Raw genomic sequence first — 22552 nt, forward strand, 5'->3', positions numbered from 1 at the left:
GTGTGTGTGTGTGTGTAATCATACCAGATTCATTTATAGCATGGCTTTTGTCATTTTAGGACACAATCTGGGCATCAGGTCCTTTTAAGCATGTAGGATCTTATAAGCATATAGTTGCCTCATTTTTGTTTTACAGATTTTATTTATTTGAGAGAAAGAGCACAAGTAGGGGGGTGAGCAGAGGGAGAAGCAGAAGCAGACTCCCCGCTGAGTAGGGAGCCCAACGAAGGGCTCAATCCCAGGATCTGGAGATGGTGACTTGAGCCAAAGGCAGATGCTTAACCAACTGAGCCACCCAGGCACCCCTAGTTGCCTCATTTTTGATGGTACAGAATACATTCCATGACTGTATTATAATTAATTTAAATAGTCCCTATTGATAGACTTTTAGATTGGGTTGAATCTACTTAATTTTTTTTCTAAGTGCATAAAACTTAAATGTTCAGTTTGGCAGAGTTCTAAAGCAAAGGCTTATGCAAGCACCTTTCAGGCCAAGAAATAGAACTTCCTGGCAGTTCAGTAAATCAAGGTCCCCGGATAGGAGCCCCTAATGTCACCCATTCCTGATCTTAAACCCTTTCCTGCATTCGAAGGTAATTGACTGGCTTTTTATATTTTTACTTACCTTTGCATGTACTACTAAGCAATAGTTTGGTTTTGCCTTTTGGGGGAAACTTAACAAATAGAATCATATAGGATACTGTAAAAAAGTATTAAAATATAATTTACATACAGAAGGCACAAATCGTAGTCTACAGCTCAATAAATTGTCACAAGCACACATCAATCTAGCCATCACCTAGCATCATATAGTCTGCTCAACACTGTGTCCATAAGAATCGATCAGATTGTTGTGTGTAGTTGTATTTTGTTATTTTCACTGTTGCATTAAATTATTTTTTCAAGTTTATTTAAGTAATCTCTACATCCAACGTGGGGCTCAAACTCACAACCCTGAGATCAAGAGCTGTATGCTCTACCAACTGAGCCAGCCACGTGCCCCTAAATTTTTTTTCACCCAAAATGCCTTTTCCCATGCTCTAAAACAAGCGGTCTCTGCTTGCTAAAAATTTTGGCTCAAAATTCTGGAAAGTAGTGTGTCATGAAATTCAGCTCTACTCTGAGATTTCCAGGATTTTGCATCCCCTCATCTGCGTGGTCCTTGTGTCTATACAACCACTGATCCGAGAGTTTGAACTAAGTTTAAAGGTCACTTGTGCAAATATCTGAACAGACATGAATATCTCTTACTATTTCCCAAATAAAAGTTTATCCAGCATGTTTTTATTGCTTTGCAGAGAAGAGAAATTCTTTTCTTCAGAGCATAATCACCAAATAAAAACTATACAGTAGACTTAAAATGCACGTTAATTTGAATATTGTGATTTTTTCCTTGTTTTTCAAAGGGATAATTCTTATCATTCTTCCTGTTCCACCTCTGAGAGCAGGGATGGGGTAGATTAGTGTGTGTGTTCAACTTCTTTTTGAGATAAAATTGCCCTATAACATTGTATTAGCTTTAGCTATCCATCCAACATAATGATTTGATATTTGTGTATATTGTGAAACGATCACCACAATAAGGTTAGTCAACACCCATCACCGCACATAATTACAAGCATTTTTTCTTGTGATGAGAAGGATTAAGATCTCTTCTCTTGGTACCTTGCAAATATATATGGTATTGTTTTGTCTTGTGTGCATGTTTAACTTTAGCTGAAACTGCCAAACTGGTTTTACAAAATGGCTATATTATTTTGTTTTTTTTGTTGTTGCTTTTTTTTAGTTTTCTTTTTAGATTTTATTTATTTATTTGAGAGAGAGAGAGACAGAGATAGTGAAAGAGCACAAGTGGGGAGGAGAGGGAGAAGCAGGGTCCCCGCAGATCAGGGATCCCGATGCGGGGCTCGATCCCAGGACCCTGGGATCATGACCTGAGCCGAAGGCAGACGCTTAACGACTGAGCCACCCAGGCGCCCTATTTTGTATTCTTACCAGTAACGTACAAGAGTTCCAGTTGCTTCTTGACCCAATCTTTTAAATTTTAGCCTTTCTAGTAGGTATGTAGTGCTATTTCAGTGTGGTCTTAAAAAAAAAAAGATTTATTGATTTTTCAAAGATTTTATTTATTTATATGACAGAGCGAGAGAGAGCACTCTCTCTCTGATGCAGGGGAGCAGGGGGAGCGGCAGGCAGAGGGAGAGGGAGAAACAGGTTCCCCCCTGAGCAGGAAGCCTGATGCGGGGCTCGATCCCAGGACCCCGGGATCATGACCTGAGCTGAAGGCAGTTGCTTAACCCACTGAGCCACCCAGGCGCCCCAATTTATTTATTTTAGAGAGAGGGAGGTGGGGTAGAGGGAGAATGAGGGAGAAACTCTAAGTAGACTCTGCTGAATGTGGAGCCTGACACGGGGCTCCGGGTCTCGACTCATGACCCAGAGACCAGGACCCCAGCCGAAACCAAGCATAACCAAGCGTTGGCCACTTAACTGACTGCGCCACCCAGGCGCCCCTCCGTGTGGTCTTAATTTGCATTTCCCCTAATGACTAATGATGTTGAACTTCTTTTTGTGTGCTTGTTTGCCATTTGTGTATTTTTGGTGAAGTGTCTATTCGAAACTTTTTATTTTTAAGATTTTATTTATTTATTTGATAAAGAGAGAGCACACACACATAAGCAGGGGGAGCAGGAGAGGGAGAATCAGGCCCTGCTGGGTCCTGATGCAGGGCTTGATCCCAGGACCCTGGGATCATGACTTGAGCCTAAGGCAGATGCTTGACCGATTGAGCCACCCAGGCGCCCCTATTCGAAACTTTTGTCCACTTTTTATGGGGTTGATTTCCCAAAAAAACGTTGTAAGAATTATATATTCTGGTTACAAGTCTCTTACCAGATATATGTTCTACAGATTTTTTCTTAAATCTTTTGGATAAAAGTCTATAATTGGATATACGTTTTATGCATTTTTTTCCCAGCTATTGTGTCTTTTCTGATCCGAGATCACAAAAATTTTCTCCTGTGTTTTCTAGAAATTTTATTTTTCAACTCTTACATTTAGGTCAGTGTTCTGTTTCTAGTTATATGGCATGAGGTAAGCGTTGAGCTTCATTTTCTTTCGCACATGGATATGAAATTGTTCCAGCACCATTTGTTGAATCAAATGTAATTATGATCTTTGGTTAAATGAATATTCAAAATTTCTGCTTTTATGACTATGTTACAGGTAGACCATTTGGTGTACTATACTTACATTACCCTTTTTAGACAACAGATTGTTTATTCTGGAGTTAATAATTGTCTCATCACATCACTTAGTTTGCTATATTACTAACGATAGTTTATCCTTAACCGCTGTCCAAGCTATGCAAGTCCTTTATAGTAACTCACAGTTTTCTTTTCCTTTTTTTTTTTTGTTTTTATTTATTTGAGAGAGAGAGAGCACAAGCAGGGGGAGTGGCAGGCAGAGGGAGAGAGAGAAGCAGACTCTCCCCTGAGCAGGGAGCCCAATGTGGGGCTCGATCCCAGGACCCTGGGATCATGACCTGAGCCAAAGGCAGACGCTTAACCGACTGAGCCACCCAGGAGCCCCGTAACTCATAGTTTTCTTAAAGACAATCCTCCTAGAACCTGCCATCTCTCCTCAGCTGTGGACAGATTGCACAGTAACCCTGGTGCTCTGCTGTCATATTGTTTCTCTTCACCATCATCTTTGGACCCTCTTTCTTCTCCTTTCTGTGGTACTCCACATCTTTCTCATTCTTGGTATAGTTCCTCATTTGGTGGAGCACACACTCCACTAGTTTCCTATGAAAAGACAGATTGGAGATAACTTTTGAACTCTTGTACACTTGAAAATGTCTTAATTCTATTTGCATATTTGACTGAGGCTTTATCTGAGAGTAGAAGTCTAGGTTGGAAGTGATTTTCACTCAGAAATTTGAAGTTATTCCTCCACCGTCTTCTAGCTTTCAATGTTGCTATTGAGAACAGTGGGATGTTTTGATTTCTGGCCCTTTGAATGAGGCCTACTTTTTCTTTTTAGAAACTTTTAAGATATTTTTTGTTTTTTCTGATTATCTGAGATTTCATGAGAATGAGCTTTGATGTGCATCTTTTTATTTTTTATTTGTTGTAGCAGGCACTTATTGAGTTCTATTCTGGGGCATTTTCTTGTATTTAAAAAGATAATAATTTGGGGACCACCTGCTGGCTTAGTCCATAGAGCATGTGACTCCTGATCTTAGGTTGTAAATTTAAGCCCCACATTGGGCATGGAGCCTAGTTTAAAAAAAAAAAGAATAATAATTTTCTTTTTCTCATTCTCTTTTTGAAACTTCTTTTAGTTGGGTGTTGTGTTCAACAATTTCTCAGTGAGCACCTACCGGTGTATTTGCCCTGGTTGTGGTGCTAGGCAAAATTGTGTCAACTATGTTTACTGAGCATTGTCTGATTACAAGAACCATACTTGGACCTAGAGAAAGTTACAAGACGTAATACTTGATCAAAGGAATCCAAAACTATCAAGGTCAAGAGAAAATACAAATAGAAAAATATAAAAGGCAAGTAAAGTGGAAACATAGATATTAACGGTTACTATAGCACAAATTTTACTTTTAATATTGTCATGCTTCATATATGTAATCAGTAAACCTCCTATCACCTGGCTTAATGCCAAGCTCCTGGAAATGATTTAGAATGGCTCAAATGTAAAGAAGTGTCAAAGGCTAATCAAAATCAGCGATCAAGACTATTATGCTGACTTGGATAAACATGTAAGAACAAAGTGTCCAGAGTAGGAACTAGTTCTCCTGCCTTTGTTTTGTATAAAGACAAACTCATTTATCATCTAGTTCAGGGTGGCAGACCAAATTTATGCCTTTGCCACCTCTTCTTGAGATCTTCCTCAATGTCAATAATGAAGTGCACAAAAAGAATGAACTCCTAAGCCAAGAGAATTTAAGGGAGATCATAAGTCCACAAGAAAGGTCAACACATTTCTGAGAGGTGGGAAGTAGATGGAGGGTATATAGACCTGTAGTGAGGAGGTGTGTTGGTGGCATAGAGGTGGGGCTCCGGAAAGGCTGTGGGCTTGTTTGTTGTCACCAAGCTGAAGAGTAGGAATGGGAAGGGCGGTGGCTCCAAAAACAGGGCCAACACTTGAAGGTCTTTCTACAGATCAGCTGCTACCAGTCAGGCCCTCTCCCAGCAGGCATTCATCCAAACATGTATCCTAGGGAATAAAAAGTAAAAATAAGCATTAAATTAAGACTTGTCTCAAAAGAAATTCAATTAAGTGTTCTAGGAAGTACTAAGGCTTTTACTAGGGTCCTTGTTCCCCAGGAAAAAACCCTCTCATGCTTGCCTTTTGGGGGGCCAACATCTAAAGTAAAAACTGGCATTATTTGATCTTGATGCTAGTAACTTAAGGATAAGGAAAGATTCCCACAGATAAGGAAAGATAACCCTACCTGCTGAGTGATCCTGCAATGAGCTCTTTACATAGACCCAGTACCGTAAGTAGTAGTCCTTGAGTTCCAGCTTTTAAAATTTTGTCTGTCCAGACAGACAAAATACGGAAGGCCTCATAAAAGTTACAGCACAGGACATAACTTTTGCAAAGGTAAAGGTGTAGTGGACAGATGGTGAAGGGGGAAAAAGTAGAGAATTTGGGTAGGGTCCCTTATATCCTTGTGTGGAAGGGAGTCACCAGATGCTAATTAACATTGATGCAATAATAAATACATGGTGGTTTAACATGTTATTTCAAGCTTCCAAGATATTTCCTAGAAGCATTGAAGAATAATCCTACAACAACATATGACCGATCATGAAGAGGAAGGGAGAGGAGTGGCCATGCCCCTGAGCTAAAGTCATTCTGGGGAATCCATAGATCGCCAGACTGGATAAAAATAGGTTTTAGAATTCTGAGGGTGACCTTAGAAAAACCGAAACCTGATTTAAAGTAGTTGCCTCTTAGGGAAACTTGGAGGAGGGGCAGGACTTTTCTTATAAATTCTTTGCTTGTACTATTATATACATACATATATATGTGTATGTGTATATATATGTATATAATATATATGTTAAATATAATATGTATATAATATATATGTTATGTTTAATATATATGTATTTTCCATGTACAAATGTCATCTTGATTGAAAAATGAAGAATAACAAATCAAAAAATCACTACATGAGTGTCGCCAGGGTGACTCAGTTGGTTGAGGGTCATGATCTCAGGGTCCTGGGATTGAACTGTCTGCTCAGTGGGGAGTCTGCTTCTCCCTCTCACCCAAATAAATAAATAAAATCTTTAAAAAAAAAAAAAGAAGTACTACACGAACTTAATAGAAGTTCATCACAAGTGCTTTTGATTGGCTTCTGTTCATCATATATGATGAGTAATCTTCGTGTTTATGACATGAGTGCTAACAGCTGTGCTTCTCTGTACCTGCCTACTGCTGATCTGTTAGCTGGTTCTGAAGGTACGAAGTGGCCCTCCATTTGGGGAGTGCTTTCCTGTTCATTCATAGATAAGATGTAATCAGGAACTGGGTACCTGGAGAGGCGTGAGCTCAGAGACGCAGGTGAGGCAATATCCCTGGCCAGGTGAGTGAGTGAATGGGAGTGAGGGCAGTCAGTTTGGGTGTTGCCAGCCTGGTACGTGGCTTTGACTTCAAATGGTACCTTAACAGCCATTGCTTTTCTTTTGTCAACCAGCCCCTATCAGTAAGACAATACTTGGCCACAAGACTTGGTGGCCAAGTGGGTCCTTCTAAGCTCATGGGATGAGTGCAAGAGGAAGACCATTCAAAAGTGGGGTGAGGGGAAAGTTGGGGGAGATGGAAGATAATAACGGCATATGGTGATTGAGGAAAAAAGGATGGGATGCATTTTAAAACCAGAACCAATGCCCAAACTTTCATTCTGACGTTCAAAATAGAATAATTGTCCGGCTTCTAACCAGAATCCTGCCCTCAAGAGTGGAGTATTGTCCTAGGAGGGGAGGAGAAGGCTCCTGGCTCTGGGTGATTTCAGTGGTTTTCAGTGGTTTATTCTCTCCTGCAAATATTTACATAGAGGCCACGTCCAGAACAGTTTTTCCTTGACCAGAGAGAAGAAACCTATCCTACATGTTTCTTTCCCTATTTTGTGCCCTGTTAAGAAAAAAATATTTTGGAAATCTAATCATCCTTGGCTATGCCTGGGGTGGGGGGTCTTTTCTTTTTTAATGTGACACAGAGAACTTATGTTTCTTTTGTTATAAAATAAAATCCAATAATTGGACAGTAACCTGGAGACCCAGGGTTCATTGAGCTGATGCACGGTGAGGTATAAATTTCTGGGAGCTCTTGCTCTGTCAAGCTCCTGTGTAACTTCATGCCAGTGGTTGCCTTCTTTTGCACACAGCAGGGACAGAGCAAATAGCTTGTATCTAGTTTCCTATCAGCTGGGCAGATCTTCCAGGGACTGTCCTTTTCCCACCTCTTCAGACCCCTTTGGTTTTGCTCTGGTTATAAGGGAGATGGAGAACATCCCTTGGAGGAACTGAAGTGCACAAGCTGTTGAAACTCCATTCTGAGATGCAGAAAGTTTTTCATGAAGCCTGGAAAAGAATGCCCAATACTCCAATTCTTTTTATTGAGAGGGTTAGAACCTGCCAGACATTGTGCCAAATGCTTTCTGTACATTACCTTATTTAATCCTCAAAACAATGATGTAGACCATTTTCACTGTCTTCATTTCACAAAGAAGAAAACTGAACTCCAAGGCATTAAGTAATTTACAAGGCTACCCAGATAGAGTACAGAGTAAGGGTTAGTTAAGAGCATGAGCCGTGGGGGTGGTGGGTGGCAGGGGTGGGGCAGTGGATTGGGAAGAGGTTGATCAAAGAGTACAAATTTGGAATTAGAAGAAGAATAAGTTCTGGGGATCTCATACACTGCATTGTCATTATAGTTTCAACACTGCATCATATACTTCAAAGTCGCTAAGAGATTAGATCTTAAATGTTCGCACCACAAAAAAGAAGTATGGGACATGACGGAGGTCTTAGTGGTAACTGGGTTGCAATATGTAAGTATGAAATCAACACGTTGATGAAAGGTGGCCTTTTTACCATGTGTCTTTATTCCTCTGGGTTTTTTGAGCCGTGTGACTGTGTTTCCTATAAAATTCATTCCCAGTTCCCCCTTTCATAAGCGCCATACTTTGATCCAGTCCCTTGGATCCAGTCTGGGTGTGTCCTGTAGTGGTCAAGAAACTCACAAGACTTCACTTGTGAGAAACCACTCTGCCAACAGGTCTGAATCAGTTATCCTCGTACGATTTCATGTCTGCATTCTAGCAGGGGCCTTTGTGAGACAACAGTTTGGCCCAGGACTGACTTGAATTGCAGGAGGTATAGTTTGGCAGGATGGTGGGGGAATATTCTGGGACTGGTGTGTGCTCTATGAGTCCACCTCAAACCGGAGTCCATCATTTTGGCCTTGCTTGTTTTAGAGTTAGTAGTTCCCATTTACTGAGCACTTACTCTGTGCCAGGTTCTGTTTTAAGGGCTGTATCTTCATTGACCCATTTAAGGTACACAGCAGGACTACGAAGTGAGTGCTATTATCATCACTTTCCTAAGTGACAAGCCGTGGCTCAGACAGAGGTAACTTTCCCAGGGGCATTTAGTTGATCACTTGGAGGAGCCAGGATTTGGACCCAGACAGTTCTGTTCCCAAGCCTGTGCTTCTCAACCACTTACAGTATTTGCCTTGGTCTCTCAAAACTCAGTGAGCCCCAAAACCCGGGGAAGAAGGGCGACCGGCTAATGGAGTAAGGAGACCGGGCCCTCCCAGCAGTTGCTGCTGAGAACAGGGCTTGCAGGGGAAGGCCCAGCAAGGGAAAATTCATTCCCCATCGGTCAAGAAATACCACACCAGGAAAAGTCTGGTGCTCCCCAAGCCCCACGTAACTCATTTGAAATAGAAAAAGATAAACCAACTTAATTCTGACCACCGCCCCTCCCCAAAAAATGTTTTCAGTGAAGTACAAATGATGGGAATGAATGTTTACTTCCTTGAAGACTTTTTTAAATCCACAAAGGACATGCCACACGATTCCTTTAAAAAATAAGCTAAGATCCACTATAATAAATACAGCTTCCGTGAAACTTTGCCAAGAAAAGAGAGACATGTGGATACCATTCCTAGAGCTTCCTAATATCCCTGAACTGCAAACTTCAGGGTCAAAATGGCAAGGAGCTCTGCGGAAAGGCCCTGAGAGGCGGTCACGAGGCCCCCGAACGACCCACGGGCTCCCCAGATTGTGAAGGCTGTTCTGAAACCCACATGGCAGGGCTTCAGCTCCCCTGACACCCTGGTGTAACCGAAACACATGCCCTGCAAGGATAAATGTCACCGTGTTAATATGACAGAGTCACCTCAATTCTATACAAAGTTGTATTTTTTTACCATATTCTAATATTTCTGAAATATATATATATCTAATGTAATAGTGTTTTTTATTCTCTTTTTTTAATCTCCCTAAAGCCTATCATTAAAGCAGTGTCTCATTTTGCAATAAATAGCACCTAGGTCCTAAGAACCTGGGCAAACTCAGTCCTCAAGAGCTCCCAGTCCATATGGGTCCCCACTGGAAGTGCAATCCAGAGTGCCGTTCCTTTTCCCCCATGTCCTGGGGGTCCCTAAGCGCTACGTGGCAGGCATCCCCCAGGGAGGCCTTAGGCTCACCTTCTTGGGGGTCCCTTCGTCCTGCCGTGGGCCCTGCCCGCTGTGTGGCAGTCCCTCTTCCTGCAGTGGGTGGGAGGGGACAGCTGCAGGACAGGCAGGCCATGGCTCCGGCTCCTGGCCCCTTCCTCTGGCTGCCCCTCGGCTCCCTGCTGCCCCGCCCACTCCCACGGACCTGGTTCCCCGGGCTGCTCTGCCACTCGGGGCCTCTGTCCACATCTCTGCCATTCTCCACCGGCCTGGCAGTGCCTGGCCGCAGGGCCCTCCACCTCCGACGCCTTTAGGGTGTGGCACATGGATGGGCTCTTAGCGACCCTCACACCTGCTCTGGGTTTCCGCCTCCTCTCCTCCCATAGGGGAGTCCCCTTCCTCGCACCCAGCTTCTCCCAGGGGGATCCCACTGCGGACGCGCATTCTGGGCTGGAAGGCCAGTCGTTGGCGGGGTGGTGGGTAGGTGTGTGCTGCCCTCGGACCGTAGTTTCTCCCAGGATGCAGGACTTGGTGCTGAGTCTGGCCTTCCCGCCCTGCTCCTTAGCAGTTGTGATTGATCCCCTAGGATCCCCACTGTTCTTCCCTGCAGCCTCACCTACAATAAGCCTCCCAGCCCCCCTTAAGTCTCTCAGCCATTTCTGAACATGCCTGTGTCCTGGCCGTGGAAGGATCCAAGTTCACTCCCATTGAGCTCCTGATCCACCCTAGGAGTTCCTTGGCTCGGGGACAGAAGGAAGATGGACTGCCACATAGCAGGTGGGGCAGACTTCAGGACAGACTGCTAAAGGGACCGACCACCTCTGACACCCAAGCAGGTGAGCTTAAGGCATCCCTGGTTTATACCTGTCACGCAGTGCCTGGGGACTCAGGGGCTGAGGCTAGGCACTCAACAACAACCAGTGACACTTACTGAAGCTCCACCATTAGGGCCTGGCAAAGCCCCCTGTGCAGTACCTCGAAATAAGAATTTTAAAAATTCCATGGTGTCCCCAAAGGTGCAATGCACAGCATACACACACCTTTGCATATCCATTGTCATTCTGCCTCCATCGGCCTGTTTCCTCAGAGTGGTTTTGGTTTCTCCTGCTGGGTTTTGCTGGTTCCGTGGTAGCAAAAGCTGCCAGGGTTCAACTGTGAGACAGACCCTGCACTGTGGGTTGACGCAAAGAATTCCGGGCTTTGGGTGTGGAAACGGGCTTGGATGATCAGAGGTCACAAGGCTGACTTTAAATGATAGCTTCCTTAGAAATTCTGGACATTTCTCAGAAACCATCAAAGCCTGCCACAGTTTGCATGACTAAGTGTATTATTAAGCAAAAAAACTCTTTGATGCTCTCTGGCTTCTGGCTTGGGATAAGCCACATCATTACAACAGAGATGAGCAATGGGCAGCTTGCTCTGGGCTACCAGGCCTGAAAGATACCGCTGAGGAACTCACGAAATGTGGACCACGACGATTAAGATCTCCAGACTCGCCTCAAAATAAAGCATGCTTTAGGGAGGCAGCCAGGGTGGTGACAAGGTCAGGTGAAAGGAGCAGCTACAGACCGAGAGTTGAGCTCACCTGGGAACTCTTCCTTCACTGCTGATTTGGGAGTGTGGTGTCAGCATCATGAAGGGGAAAGGACACCGGACTAAATGCCAGAAGATGTTGTAGGGGAGGGACACTGTCTCCTCTCGCCTCTCAGGTTCTGTGACTGAGGCGCTGGATATTAAAATGCCGAAGGACAGATGAACAGGAGAAAAAGGTTGATTTCACATGCATATGGAGAGCCTCAGAGACATGAAATGAGACACCCTCCCAAAGACATGGTCAGACCCAAAAGGCTTCTACAGAGGACAATGAATGTGTAGAGAAGTGAAAGACATTTTAAAAGGGCTTTTGAGCTTCTGGGGCTGGTACATTGTGGGAAGGTAAATGTAATGACGGATGTTCAGGAAGCTTTGTTATAGCACTTCCTCTCGGTGCCATCTTGGGAGTGATGAGTCTACAGTCCTCTCCCATGATTCCGTCCTCCTGCCTTTCCAGGTACAAGAGAGGGGAGGGGGATCCCTTCACAATGGGAAGTTTGTGCCCTGCTTTTAGACAAATGGGGACGGTAGAGAGCTTTTTTTGTGGTCTGTTTCTCAGTTGCATTCAGCTCAAAACAATCCTTATGCCAAAGTGGCATATTTTGGGGTGACATATTCTATTAATGTTCAATTTCGTATAAGTTATCGACAGTCTCTCTCCTGCTAGGCTGGAAGCACTCTGAGGGTGAGGACTGTGTCCATCTTGCCCACCATTGTATTTCCAGAACCTGGCGCAGCACCTGGTCCACTTACTTGACAACAAATTCATGGACGACTGATTTTGAGCTGCTCTGGGCCTCAGTCTGTGAAGCAAAGATAATAATCTCGTCTTACCAACACTAAATCTCTTCCTACACTGACACAGAGGTTCCCAGGGTGGGCATGAGAAGGAGACAGTATAATCTCTTATTCTGGAAAAAGTAATGTTGAGTGTAAAAATTTTTTTTCATCATTTAAACGGTAGCTCTTCCTTATTTGAATGTTCCCAGGTAAATATGGCAAGCTCTGATGGAAAGCAGATCAAGACACATCGCAGCAAACTACCCGTGAGAGTTTTCTCATTTTGTCCCCTCCTGTGACACGTTTTGCTAAGAGTTTGAAATGTGTGGATGCACCCACTCTTACTCCTTCTGCTAAGGAAATTGCACCAAGGTGGGGATGGCTGGAGGGGCAGCAAGTGTTGATTTCCCAAGTGCTACATTCACAAAGGCAGGAAGGATAAGAAATCAGAAGCCCATCTTTGCTTAGCTGCAAAATGGAGTTTTTTAAAAAGGTGGCCCTGCGCTATCTCCCCTGTGGTTTTAGCAAAAGAATGATAGCAGCAAATCTATGGCTTAGTGGGAAAAAGTCCTTCAGGTTGGAATTGGGTATCTCGGATCCTATCCAGGACACATACTGCCTTGTCCTTGGGCAAGCTGCACTTCTCTGGGGCTCCTTTGATCTTAATGTCTATAAGGCCCCTCTGGGCTCTTAACGTTTTTTTGTTTGTTTTGTTTTTAAGATTTTATTTAGTTTAGAGAGAGAGAGAGAGCAAGAAAGAGCATGAGCGGGGAGCAGAGGAAGAAGGGGCTCCCCGTTGAACAGGGAACCCCACGGGGTGCTCGATCCTAGAACCCCGGGATCATGACCCTAGCCCAAGGCAGACGCCCAACCAACTGAGCCACCCAGGTGCCCCTGGGCTGTAACGTTTTTAGGAAGGTAATATCAGTACTGATTTGGATTAGCCAAATCCAGGTGCTGCTCCCTCAAGCCATCGCTTCCCATTCCCAGGTGATGCTGTCATCCCCCAAACCAAGTCAGCAGGCTAGCACCTGGATCCACTCCCCCAGGGTGGGTGAGGCTGCTCGGCTCATTAAGAGTCCCTGGCCCGAGATCCCAAGTGACCAAGGACTCAGCTAGGAGATGCGGGGAATGCAGGGGAAGAGTGGAGCCCTGGGGAGGGGCTGCAAGGAGAAGGGGGAGTTTCGCTCCCGGTGCAGCAGTTCTAAGGATTCAGTAGAAAACTGGTGAGTCCATCAGGCGCAGTCTTCCAGGTGTGAGTTTAGTTAGGCCAGGCAAAACTCAGCTTAGTTCCTTAAAGCTGGAGCTTTCAAGAAGCCCAGACATGCATCCAGGACCTACAAGTGGTATCCTGGGGCTTAGCGGGGGGGCAGGTTGGCGGCTGGGGAGGGGACTCTGCACACAAGTTGCTTACAATATAATAGCACACTTTTTCTCTGAAGCCTTGTGATGGGCGGTGCATGCCGGGATATGGGAGAAAGTACAGCACAGGTGAAACGCAACCTCTAAGAGTGCCCCAGAGGCCCAGGGGGGTAGATTGTATATAATTACTGAATTATTCTTTGGCTGGGGAGAATTCAGGGAAGGCCTCCAGGAGGAGGACTAGAACTCTCGAGGTAGAGCTGGAGGAACTGGGAGAAAGTCATTCCAGAGCCAGCAGAGCGGAGGTGCATGGGGCAGAGAGGTGCCTCGGGCGTCCCAGGAGCCACAACTCCTCTTGGCTAGCCGAAGGCCCAAGTGAGGGGAAGAGACGATTGGAAAGGTAGGTCATTGCTGAATCTGAGCCTACAATGCCGTGTTCATGATTTGGGATGTAGCCTGTACACCAAAGTAAAAAACTGGCTGATTGCGTTTATCCTGCAGATGGCTTTTGTTTGGCCTGTATAATGTGTGTGTTTAATTTGAGCCAACTTTTAAAAATAAGGACCTACATTTCACATACTGCCCAGATTTCCAGCTTCTCCTTAAACATAGGAGGATCTGGCCTCATGGAGACAATCTGCAGGAATGGAGTAGCTGAGTCCCTTTTCGACGAGAGCCCCGTAGGGTGCAGCTCACGTGTCTGCATACCTGCCCCACCTGGCTTGGCTCATCTGTGGCACCCTCCAGACCCAGGCCATAGAAGGTTGCAACTTGGGGTTCACAGCAGGGGTGGGTCTCAGTAAGGCTAATGGGGGAGGGGCGGAAGGGGCAGGAATGGAGGCAGCGTGCCCACTGAAGACAGTTGCAGAGGTTCCAGCAAGAGCCTCGGGGGTGGCAGGGCATGAAAAAAGAGAGCTGGCATTCTGTGCCGAAGGAATAGGTGCTGCCTGGTTGTGTGATGTGGGGGCCGGTAAGGTCTCGGTCCCAAATTCACTCTCAACAAGTGTGAAGCCCACGCTCGAACCGTAATAATAACTTACACCAGATCATTTCACCTTCCTTATCTCATTTGATCTGCCACACCCCTGTGAGCACGGTATGGTTACTGTCACCCCCGTTCCGTGGGTGAAGAGGTTGAGGGTCAGAGGTGGTGGGTTATTTGCTTAAAGCCTCTCAGCCAGTAAACAGAAGAACCTGAGCATACCTTTACCTTATTCGGGCTTCCAACCCAAATCCACCTCCGTTGGTCGGGTGCATGCCTCCTTACGTTGCACAAGGTACTCCTCTCGGGTTTTATCTTTTTAAAAAAATTAGGAATGCTTCACGAATTTGAGTGTCATCCTTGTGCAGGGGCCATGCTATTCTTCTCTGTATGATTCCAATTTGAGAATATGTGCTGCCAGAGTGAGTGCATCTCTCTGTGCTTTTTATTTTTTTTTAACTTAATATTAGAGAGAGAGAGTGAGCACGAGCGGGGTGAGGGGCAGAGGGAGAAGCAGACTCCCTGCTGAGCAGGGAGCCCGATGTGGGGCTCGATCCCGGGACCCCAGGATCATGACCTGAGCTGAAGGCGGACGCTTTAGCCTACGGAGCCACCCAGGCGTCCCTCGCTGTGCTTTTTAAAAGTGCACGTCTAGGTAGGAGAAAGCACTCCCATTGCCAGCAGAGGCTGCCGGTCTCCTGACAGAGGAGGCGCCGTAGCCTCGGGGGCCAGCCACAGGCTCGCAGCCCGCCTGCCTGGCCGTGAATCCCATTGCTCCCACTCACTGGCAAGTCACGAAATACTGCTGCCTCAGTTTCCTTGCCGGTAAGAAGTGGTGGTGGCACGTACTTCGCAGCGTTGTTGTGAGGATTCAGTGAGCCATTGTGTGCTCTCTCCCAGTTATCCACATTTTTCAGAAGCCTGTGCCCAGCCCTGGGTGTCTTGTGCTGAGCAGAAACAGCAGGGGCATCAGGCCACTTGCGTGAATGTGGCCTGAGTACTGGTGCCCCCTCTCTGCACGGTGTTTGCCAACAGGAGGCTATATGGGTTGGTGCAGAGCCCTCTGGGCCATGATGGGTGGTGGAGAGAGAGAGAGAAAGATGGGACTTGCCCTAGATTTACGCCCTCCTCCTAGGGAGTCAGGCCCGGAGGCTTATGTTTCTGGGACAGCCAGAGGAAAGGGACTAGAGGAGGCTGATGGAAGCGACAACACTCAGCTCTAGGCGCCTGAAGCCTCGAGGTAGATTCCATGCTGCCTGGTAATAATCATGGGTGCTAAACGGCTGGTATTGTGCCGAGGGTGATAACCGCCTAGTGACGCTACCTTCTGAAACCCCTGAGCTCACGACCTGCACCCCTCGGAATGGGGACACCGAGCTGGAGTGATGTTGATAGAGGCCAGGCAGTTGGCCCAGCTGTGGTGGGCGGAACAAGGGCCCTGATACCTAGGACCTGTGACAAAACGTTACATGGCCAATCAACTGTGCTGATGTGATTAAAGTAAGGACTTCAAGATGGGGAGACTAGCCTGGATTATCCAGATGGGCCCAATCTAATCACGGTGCTCCTTAAAAGCAGAGAAACTTGGTTAACTGTGGTTCGAGAGAGGGAGGCATGGCTAGGGAATATGCTTGCCACCGGCTTTGAAAAAGGAGGAAGGGGGCTGTGAACCAAGAAGTGTGGGCAGCCCCTAGAAACTGGGAAGAGCAAGGGAATGGATTCTCCCCTAGAACTTCCAAAAAGGAATACCACCCTGCAGACACCTTGATTTTAGCTCAGAGAGACCCACATCCCATTTCTACCCTCCAGAGATGCAGGAAACTCTCCTGGAACCAAGGAAGACAGGAAGGGGCACACAGAGAGGTTTCAGAGAGTCTAAGTGTTTGGGCCAGATCAATGGTGAAAGAACTGTAACTGGAGTCAAAGGTCAAACCTAAGGTAATACATTTAAGGAAATGTGAGCCGAGTTTTAGCTAGGCCTTGATGTGGAGTGAGTTTGGCACCCCAACCCCCTGAAAGAGACTGTCTGTCCCTAAAGCCATCTCTCAACTACTGCTCAAGACTTCTGGTTAGTTCTTTCTCCTTCAGGATAACTCCGTTTTTCTCAACAAGGCAAGGACAGGGGTAATTTTCCCCTCAGGATAGCAATGTCTGAAGAAATTTTTGGCTGTCACAACTGGGAGGGAGGATTGCTCCTAGCACCTAGTGAGTAGAACCCCCAGGTATTGCTAAACATCCTACAGTGGGCAGGAACGTACCCCCCCCCCCCACACACACACAACTAAGAATGATTCGGCCATAAATGTCAACAGTAGGAAGTCTGAAAACCCTAGAGGTAGACAAACTGGGAGGAATGGGTTCAAATCCACATAGCTATTGAGTGAGAAACAACCCTGCTTCTCTGTCTCCTCACTGAAACGCAGCCACCCCTCAACCAGTCCCCTGAGTGCTGCAAGTCTGGTTGGCCCACACATAGGACCAACCCCAACTCAGGTATTTATGACAGGCAGTAACTGGGATGACTAAATGAAGGTAGTTTCTTTTTTTTCTTTTTCAAAGATTTTGTTTATTTGGAGAGCAAGAGAGTGAGAGCTTGAGCAGGGGGAGGGGCAGAGGGAGAGGGAGAAGAAGATTCCCCACTGAGCAGGGAGCCCGATGTGGGGCTCGATCCCAGGACCCTGGGATCATGACCTGAGCTGAAGGCAGGCGCTGGACCCCCTGAGCCACCAAGACTCCCCACGAAGGTAGTTTCAATTCAATTCCCTCCTCCCAACGGCACAGGGGTAGTCGCTCCATAAAATATCACCTCCTCTCCTGGTCAGTATATCTACTGTTTCTTGGAGGTGCCTGTCCCATTCCAGCAATTTATCCCCTTGACCATGTCTTTCCAGGACTGAGCAGAGAATTCAGGGACTATTTCAGTGATCAGGAGATAGAGCTAATCTCAGGATAGCCTCTGATTCACCCTGAGCTCTTCTCCCTCTGTATTTCCCCATCATCCCCGCCCATCAAGGTAAACCAGGTGGTCACTGCCTCTTGGTCAGGCAGAGGGGTAGAACCCATGGTTAAGGTGTAAAGGCCCTGGCCGCGGAAGCTGCAATAAGTAGGCTTTGAAATAATTGTTTCATTTCTAGTTTGCAGGAAACTTGACACAATTTATCTGGTATAAACAGAGGTCTCCCCACTGTACAAATGAGGAAACAAGGCTTTGAAAGACGATGTTTCTCAAACGTGAGGGACTGTGGTTCTAGGTGGTGAAACCCCTAGCTACCACCAAATTTTTCCCCAGGCCAACAGTTAGTCTTACCACATCTACAGTCAAAATGCATTAAACGCACACTTTGCTCACACTTTCCATCACCCCATTTCTCACCGTTGTGATAACCACTATTAGTGCCCCTCACTTTCCCCATGCCAAACCCTGCCAGGTGAAAAACTGGCAAGGAGACAGTAAGAACATCTTCCCAACATACTGGGGTCCCACAGCACAAGGGTAACCGGGGTACGCATTAGTGAATGGTAGACGTGAGGCTGGCACATGCAAACAGTGGTTCTCTCAGGGGGCAGGCTAATTTCTTCTTAATGCCTCTCTGTGTTTTCCAAAATGGGTATATTCATTCTATAATCAGAAAAAAAAAAAAGTTCTGAAACCTACATTTCCTAAGAAATAATACAGGAAAGATGTGAGTCTAGAACCTACATCTTTTCAAACTGAGCCAGGCTCTGTCATCTTTACTTTTCAGTAACGTTTGCCAAAAAGTTTGGAAAATTCACAGGTGCTTCCCAGAGTGCTGTATCCTTGGAAAATGTAGGATGAAAGGGCAAGGTATTATTGCCTGTCCCAGAAAGATTAGGGAGAGGACTGTGGCATGCTTCCTCCATGGTGGCTGACCCTAAGGGTCCAAGCAACATGGTGGCCACATGGGCAACTCTCCTCATGCACAGAGAAATCTGCTTAATGGCAGTCTCAGTAGAAAAGAAGCCTGTTCTTTTTTAAGATTTTATTTATTTGAGAGTGAGAGAGCGAGAACAAGTGGGGGGAGTGGAGCAGAGTGGGGAGGGGGAGGAGCAGACTCTCCGGCCGAGCAGGAAGCCCAATGTGGGGTTCGATCCAGGGACCCTGAGATCATGACCTGAGCCGAAGGTAGACGCTTAACCTACTGAGCCGCCAAGGCGACCAAGATTTATGATTTTAGAATCTTCTTTCTAGGGGCTCCTACTTACAGAGCTATATTCCCCAGCCAGCTGGGTGTTACTGTTCTTTTAGACAATCCCATGCAATAATAGTTCACATAGATAGAGGGCTGATCACGTGCTGGGGCTTAACATCTGGAGTCTTTTGTTGTCACAGCAACCCAGGTAGGTGGTCATCATCATCCCTAGTTTACAAGTAAGGGTCCAGGGGCTAAGTGGGATAAGTAGTGCTAATAGAGTGGGAGTTCACAGCCAAGGCTGTCTAACTCTGGGTCCAGGGTCATCCTCCTGTCTTCTGCTACTTTCTTCTCCCTTCATGTTCTGAGTTAGGGGAAGGCATTACTCCTTCCTGTCTGGGGGAGTAAGATCCTTTCTTTCCTGTTCAGTTCCCAGGGATTCAAAGGAATCATGTTTAAGTTTTGAAAGATGTATAGATGAGAGCCCCTAGATCCATAGAAGCCCCAGTGTTAATCTCTTGCTTTGAATGGTACTTGCCTCTACTACAATAGGCTTGAATTGGGGGGCACGCAGGCAAGGGACTCCTCCTCTAACGCCCTGATAGTAGAGAAGATCACAGGCCTCCCCTCCGCTGCGAGGGTTCCTATGATGGTCAGACTTGAATCAGCTTGCATTTATTGAGCATTTACTATGTGTCAGGCTCTGAGCTCATGTCCTTTAATCCAATTTGTGGTCTTTGCACCACATTTCGCAGCTAGCTCCTCGCAAATCACTTGACATTGCAGTGCTCCAGTTAGGGTGATCATGCAGAGGAGGTGCCCCATGGATGGGAATGAAGAAGGGTCAAGGCAGGAGCGGGGTGGTTTCTACCATCTCAAGGCAATGTGAGTCATGAGGCAAGGGGAAGGTATCTCTCAGCAACTGTCCACATTAACCTGGGGTTGTGGGTTCAGCCCTGCAAGCAACTAGCCATATATGAGAGAAATCAGGCTGCACTCAAGCAGAGATTTGAGGGACGTAGGAACTGGCATATCGATGCAGACGTTGATGCTGTTGATGACCGGCGGCCCCGGGCTCTGCCAGCCGACAGCAGACGTTGGGGATCCTTCCGAGGGCAATGCGCAGTGTCCACCGGGAGTCACTCTTCACCCACTAAAGAAACCCCAAAGCCATTTTCTTCTTTGCTGTCAGGAGCAAGGGAAATAGCCAGACCAGGACAAATAACTTACATTCCAAGTTAAATCTGATTGAAAGCTGTTTGCAGGCTGGTGGCATGGCCTTGTATCCAGAGCGACCGTTCATCCCAGTTCGCCCAGTTTAGCAGTGCCAGTGTATGCTTGTTGTCTCAGTGTAATGAGAAAACACCCTCCTCTTTCCACTAAAAAATATACTGATTTTGTCAATAAACGCACTATATGCTCACCTGCTTATAGCGGGTTTCAGCTTACTGCGCCTTACTACTCCTCTACACAATAAAATGGCCTGGATGGATTTTCAGTGTTTGAGGAAAGGTTAATCTGCACAGACTTCCACTTTGTGAGAAAGAAGCCCATGCCACCGATGACGTTTCCACCCCATCCATCTCCAGTCTGCTGCGCGTGCACGCGTGCGTGCGTGAGTGTGCCTGTGCGCGCGTACACACGCACACGGTGTCTGGTGTCAGTCGCCATTCTTTGAACAGTCCCACACGCTTTTGTGAATCTCCGTTCCACGGCCAAATGCCTATTGGAGTCACAAGCAGAAGGTATAGATAAGGAAGCCTTGAGTGGATTTCATAGGGATGCGCATCCTACGGGAGACTATGGGAGGCAGGGCTGGGGGCCTCCGGATACAAAGTAGTCACAAATTGAACCGTTTGCCTGTGAAATGGGGACAGCTTGGCTCCTCTTCTGCCCCTTCCCATCTTTCTTACCCCCACGGCTGCCCCCAGATGACTACTCCCAGGATCCATCTCCTATTCTTCCAAAACAGGCTATTCGATTTCCTCAAACAGCCAAGATAAACTGGCCGATAAAAACGGGCCAAGACAACTGGGATTCCTTGGCTGAGTACTGAGGACTTCAGCATGGCAGGAGTCCGAGCTCTGTCCTCAAGATGGCATTTCATTTTGGATACACGCCTTGATTCTTGGATCCTATCATTTGCAGCTTTGAAGGCCGATCAGAAGGATTTGGGAGTGCTCCTGTTTTCTTGTGAATGTGAAAAACAGCTCCCGGTAGCACGGACTATAAATAGAAGCAAAAATAATGGTGGGACAAGAGTGTCACCTAGTGGCAAAGGCGTGCTTTCATTTCTTTCTTTCAATAAAGGTAATATCAAAAGCCCATAGAATGACCCCAGTGCTTCTAGGGATTATTGTTATTATTTTAATTGAATATAGTTGGTACACAAGGTCACATTAGTTTCAAGTGTGCACAACATAGGTGATTTCTGCAAGTCTATATGTTATGCTACGCCCACCACAAGAATAGCTACTGTCACCATACAGTATTATTGGAATACCATTGTATATCTTTCCCCTGCTGTATGTTTTATCTCCATGACATTCCATAGCTGGAAACCTGTATCTCACACTCCCTTTCACCCTTTTTTGATCATCCCCCTACCTCTTCTCCTCTGGCAACCATCAGTTTATTCTCTGTATTTATGAGTTTGTGCCTGCTTTTTGTTTGTTTATATATTTGTTTTGTTTTTTAGATTCCACATATAAGTGAAATCACAGGGTGTTTGTTTTTCTCTGTTTGACTTACTTCACTTAGCATAATAACCTCCCACTCATCCGTGTTGTTGCACATGGCAAGATCCCATTCTTTTTCATGGCTGAGTAATATTCCATTTTATATATATACCATTTCTTTATTCATTCATAAATCAATGGACACTTGGGTTGCTTCCATATCTTGGCTATTGTAAATAATGCTACAGTAAACACAGAGGTGCATGTATCTTTGAATTTGTGTTTTTGTTTTCCTTGGGTGGTGAATTACTGGATCATATATTTCTAGTTTTAATGTTTTGAGAAACCTCCATGCTGTTTTCCACGGTGGCTGTACCAATTTACATTCCCACCAACAGTGCACAAGGGTTCCTTTTTCTCCACATCCTCATCAACACTTGTTATTTCTTGTCTTTTTAATTCTATCCATTCTGAATGGTGTGAGGTGATCTCTCATGGTAGTTTTGATTTCCATTTCCTTGATGATGAGTGATGTTGAACATTTTTTCATATGTCTGTTGCCCATCTGTATGTCTTCTTTGGAAAAATGTCTATTCAGGTCCTCTGCCCATTGTCTAATAGGATTATTTGCCTTTTTTTGGGGGGGGGGGGCATTGAGTTGTAGAAGTTCTATATATATCTTGGATATGAACCTCTTACCGGATATATCATTTACATATCTCTTCTCCCACTCAGTGGGTTGCCTTTTTGTTTTGTTGATGGATTCCTTTGCTATGCAAAAGCTTTTTAGTTTGATGGAGTTTCAATAGTTTATTTTTGATTTTGGTCCCCTTGCCTGAAGAGACATATCTAGAAAAATATTGCTAAGGCAGATGTCAAAGAAATTACTGCCTGTTTTCTTCTAGGATTTTTATGGCTTCATGTCTCACATTGAGGTCTTTAATGCATTTGAGTTTATTTTTGTGTGTGCTGTGAAAAAGTGGTCCAGGTTCATTCTTTTGCATGTAGCTGTCCAGGTTTCCCAGCACCATTTATTCAAAAGACTGTCTTTTCCCCATTGTGTATTCTTGCCTCCTTTCTCGAGATTCATTGACCATAAAAGCATTTTTTGTGTGTGGGGGCTCTCTCTTCTGTTTCACTGGTCTATGTGTCTGCTTTTGTGCTGGTACAATATTGTTGTGGTCACTACAGCTTTGTAGTATATCTTGAAATCTGGAGTTGTGAAACTTTCAGCTTTGTTCTCTTTTCTCAAGATCTCAAATAGCTTTTGCTATTTGGGTTTTTTTGTGGTTCCA

General features: G+C 45.6%; 1 non-coding gene across 1 annotated transcript; it reads right to left on the bottom strand.

The window, feature by feature from the left end:
• Positions 1 to 14751: 14751 nt before the first annotated feature.
• LOC118536032 (U6 spliceosomal RNA) lies at positions 14752 to 14858 on the bottom strand. Its single transcript, XR_004917473.1, has one exon. It is a non-coding gene; the product is annotated as a U6 spliceosomal RNA (small nuclear RNA).
• Positions 14859 to 22552: the final 7694 nt, after the last annotated feature.

The sequence above is a fragment of the Halichoerus grypus genome, chromosome 9 (genome assembly GCF_964656455.1).
Source record: "Halichoerus grypus chromosome 9, mHalGry1.hap1.1, whole genome shotgun sequence".
Classification (NCBI taxonomy): domain Eukaryota; kingdom Metazoa; phylum Chordata; class Mammalia; order Carnivora; family Phocidae; genus Halichoerus; species Halichoerus grypus.